The sequence below is a fragment of the Symsagittifera roscoffensis genome, chromosome 3 (assembly GCF_963678635.1).
Source record: "Symsagittifera roscoffensis chromosome 3, txSymRosc1.1, whole genome shotgun sequence".
In the NCBI taxonomy this organism is placed as follows: Eukaryota; Metazoa; Xenacoelomorpha; order Acoela; family Convolutidae; genus Symsagittifera; species Symsagittifera roscoffensis.
Window position 1 is genome coordinate 81,521,232 of NC_087064.1, and position 4,840 is coordinate 81,526,071.

Here is a 4,840-nt window from a genome sequence, read left to right on the forward strand (position 1 = left end):
CAAGTGAAACGGACCTACAAGTTTTAGAAGTTCAGCAAAAAGCCTGTAAGATTTCTCAGAAGTTGTTTACGGGGAAAAAAGTCAATTTCCTGATGACAAGACACTTGCTCTGACAAGTGTGAAAGAAACTGAAATCGAGTTTTACTAAAAGCTTCATTAATAAGCTACCAATCTACGTAATCAATAACCAAGAATAAAAAAGTGATAGTTGTCACTAACAGCGAAAAACAAGCAATGAACACAATAATTTATTTGCCACCTTCACAACAACTTTTGAAACCATAAAACCTTCAGCAGACTAGATTTATTTTGTTTTAGCAATATTTCTGCTATAGAATCACAAAAAGAATTAAAAACTCCGATAGCACTTTTGATTAATATTATAATCAGATTTATGTTCCTTAGATTCAATTTGGATTAGATTTCTAGACGAGAATGATTTTGCCCCTGAAGCTGAAAGGCGCTCCTCTCCAGAACTTAAATCAATTTCTGATTTCTTTTAGCATCAGTTTTATTGATTGGCACTATAAATACTAAGAACTAGATATTGAGCTAAATTTCTCTACACATGGACAGGAGGATTTGCTTGATAACAAAGAATGAAAAAAAATCCAAAAAATTTTTTTTTCAAAAACTATGAGTAAAAAGAAAGAGTAGTTTCTAGAACTTTTCTGATAACTTAGGATTCAAAAATGAGAGAATTAAAAAAACAAAATTTCAGATATTTCAAAAACATATTCTTCTTTCTTTCAAGCCAAAACCCATTTCAACCAGCATTCACTTAAGCGTTTTATTGGAAAAGGAAGTTATTGTTTTCGGAACAAAGACGTAGTTAACAAGTTGGTGTTGTTGAGTAGCCTCGCCGGGCCCTCGACGGGATATGTTGGGCATGCCACGTATGTCGGTTACTTGAGTGTCGTTTTAACTTTGGACTAGTCTGAATGGTTCTCGCTTTTTGTTGTGCTGTAGAGAGGTCAGCATTCTCCGTCAGCTAATTAATTCTTGAAGGGAGTTTAGCTCTCCCGCTCCAACGTGCTATGTTAAATTAAGGAATTCTGCTACTTATAGTCAAGTCAAGTCAATTCAAGTTTTTTATGACCGTTACGCAGTGCCTCTTGTGGTCATTTCAAATGTTTTTTCCTATCTCCGTTCGAATTCGTACATGTCAATTCCAATCGCTTTCCAATGTTTGTCCAGTTTCCACTTGAATTCGTCAATGGTCTTGCTTTGCACTGTTTCCTGAGGCAGATTGTTCCAGTCGAGAAGTGCTTTTATCGTGAAGACTTTTTTTCGCTTTTCTAGATTTGTTTATGCGTTACCTCTAGAATCCCTATCATTCCGTTCGAATAGTCCTGCAGTGGCATTCCTGTCATAAAAACCATAGCAGATTTTATACATTTCTATCATTGTCCCTCTTTTCCCTCTGAATTCCAGCGATGATAGATTCAGTTCTTTAAGTCGTTCGTAATAGGATAGATTTTTTATACCACTAACTAGACGATGTTAATCTTTATGTTAACACGTTAGACAGTTCAAGTTTTTTTAGAACTTTTTGTTTTTGCGAAAAAGTACCTGAGAAGTTTATGAGTTCTACCTTTGAAAATTTATTCGAGATTGAGAAAAATAGATCAATCGCTTTTTTATAGTGCATCAAGTAATCTAAAAACCATAATCTTTTAGAGTATAGTTTTTAAACGTTGATCAAGCATTGACCTGCAAGTTAGGTGGCTCTGTCAAACTGCGTCATAACTCGGTTCGCGGCGTTGAAGCAGATTTTCTACGAGCTGTGTGCAAAGATGTGAGCATCGAGCACGGACTAATGCAGTTGACAGGGAATGAAGGTTTGGCGAGTGGGAGCAACTTAGAAGACAACGCAAAGCTTGATGTTGGCTGCCGCGGTTTTTGGGCACCACTCCAGATAATTCTGGACAAACGTTTCACCCATCCCAATGCTCCCAGCAACCGAACACGGAAACTGAGCACTCTTCTGAAGTCCCATGAAAACCGTAAGAAAGTGTACTGCAGGTGCCGCGATGAGTGAGAAAGCAGAGCGATTTCATTGTGCTTGGCGAGAAGATGAGTGAAAAGACCGATAGTTCGTATGCCGACACCATGAACCAACATCAGAAAGAAGCTGTCCTTCACAAGATTAAGAACTGTCCTAATTGCAATCCGAGGTCATCGAAAGAAGCAAATCTATACGTCATAAACTAAAAAGGATACCGATGTCAAAATTCTTGTTCATAGCTAATAAACTCATTCCACCATGACCAGACTTTCCATTATTATTCATTTTCTGTACATTTAAACACAAACACTGGTTTTTCAGCACAATATTAACTTTAAAACGCGCCTCCTAGCCGTTAAAAAAAAACAATCTTCTTTGAAACTGAAACCAAACCGCAAACAGAAAAAGTTATTTCAAGTGTAACAAAAACGGCTTTCTATGACTAGATGTTATATGGAGAAAACAGAGCATCCCATTCAATAACCTTTGCTTACCGAGAGTGTAAAAAGCAAAAGGCAACAATTGCAAAACCTGAAAAAGTATAGTGAGAACACTTTATGGAAAAAAAACTATTCCAGATTAAGATTGTTGTGGTAAACTTATTTAATAGTTTCATGTGATATGGCACACTCATAATGTTTATAAGAAATTTAAAATGTTAATTCAAATGTTTTCGCACATTTTGTGCATCATCAGGATTAAAAATTTTTACAATATTTACAAAACGATCAAAGATCTGAAAAATGAGAAACATGTCTAAAAAGGCTCTAAAACTTTCTAACCAATCAAAATTGAACAACTGTAATTAGATAATATAATTACGTAATCATGAATAACACTTTCCTGTAAATTTCTGAGATTTTTTAGTTTTTTGTTCTTTCATGGTTATAAAATTTCGATATGGGAATACTTTTAATTCTGAAATGTCAGGTTTTTAACTTTTAGTCATGTTGACTAAAATTTTAGTGTTAATACCGGCTCCTGAATTCATCGCGTGTGTTGATCTTCGGCCTCTCCCTCCAAATATGCAAAGCCTCTAGTGTCAGTAGCCTATGAGTGTTGGCTGTTTGGTCTATAATCTCTGACTTCAGCTCAGCAGTACCATCCATCTCCTTATTACATTCTAACAAGTGTTGTCCTACTGGGGAGTCCCTTTTGCGGTGTTCATCGACCCTCGTGGCTAAATGTCGGCCAGACAGTCCGACAATTAACCGCGAGGGTCGATGTACACCAAACAGCCAACACTCATAGGCTACTGACACTAGAGGCGTCGCATATTTGGAGGGCGAGGCCGAAGATCAACACACGCGATGAATTCAGGAGCCGGGAATTAACACTAAAATTATAGTCTATGTATGCTTGTACTACATGTAAGCTTGCACACCACGGGCTGGTACCCACACTCATAATGGTACACTTGTAAGTAGAAGGCCCGGGACGGGATTTTAGAGAAACGCTCGTTGAGACGCGATACTCCTCTTCTACCCGGACACCCCGCCGACACCTCCACCCGTGAAAAACCATGTTGTAATCACTTTCAATTCTTTTTTGTTGTTTGTTTTTAAAATCCATTATTCTACAATCCATTTTACAATCTAATCTTTTTCTAGTTTTGCCTCTTTTGTAACGAATTTAGTGAATGTTTGTTCCGAAGTACAGTCCAAATTGGCTACCCAAGTGGAGCAGGGAACTGGAAATAGGAACCTCAAGAACTATTTACTGCAGCCCCAAAGATGTCGGAGCCACGGTGTAAAGGTGTAGCTCGGGCAATCCGAAAGCAGACAGGTAATAAAAAACTCGCTGGGTGCAACAGTCGCCCAAATTAGAGAAAGATAACTGCCTTTAGGTTTTTTCAGATTAGTTCGGCACTAAACAAGGATAGCTCTTTTTTGGGAAAAAACCAGTTGGCCTATCATATTGCGACAGACCGATCGCAACGCACATACAGTCTTTTTCTCTTCTTTTTTGAAACTGAATAAATTTTTATTTCAACAAATGGACAATGAGTACACTATCTTTTAGATATCTTGACATCCGACATGATCCATGATTCAGTGCTGTGCTTAAATTGAAGATACACTGTACCGTGATAATTTAATCAGATTCGCGATCACATATTAGTTTAAACTCCAGTACATTTTTGTGTTGTCTAACTATAATTTGTTGTTGAACAACAACACTATCATAAGCAAATCAAGTGAATGAGCAACAACTAGTAAAAGATTAAGTTGAGTATAGACAAGTCTAGGATATCTAAGCTGAGTGATAGCTGAAGAAGTTTATACCAAAGAAAGAAAGGAATACGATGAACTGCCCTTTCGTGGAAAGAACCCAGAAGGCTTGGAACAGGAAAGGGAAGAAAGCTACAGGAAAGCTACTTCGAGACATTTGACCTTGACCCAAATAAAAAGACCACAAAAAAGACCAAATTAAAAATGAAATTTACCCAGAAATTGGATTAAAAATTAGCTCAAACACTGTCTATAACATATTTTTTTGTCCACTATAAAAATCGTTTAAGCATTGCGTTCATAAAATTTTTGGTGCTACGTTTTTTAACATATGCCAAATTGTGGCAATTTTTTTCGATCAGCGATTCTAATCGAAATTAGTTAATTTTAAAATGCTCATTTTGTTGCCGGATTTTTGTTAATGACTGATTTTCATGCAAAAAAGTTGTTTCCAAAATTTAGATAACCTAACATGCTACCTTCCTGTTCGATCAATTTGCCCAAGGTCACTGATATTGCCAACAATTAGCAATTAACCATAAAACCTCAAATTAAGAAAAAATTGAGTTTTGTAAACAGTTTTTTTTCTCTTTCTTCATCA

The 4,840-nt window shown here is 36.7% G+C and overlaps 1 protein-coding gene across 4 annotated transcripts in view; it reads left to right on the forward strand.

The window, feature by feature from the left end:
* The window catches only part of LOC134841170 (calcium-dependent secretion activator 1-like), a 570,701-nt gene that overhangs the window by 10,353 nt on the left and 555,508 nt on the right, over positions 1-4,840 (forward strand). The gene's annotated exons all lie outside the window — the stretch shown is intronic.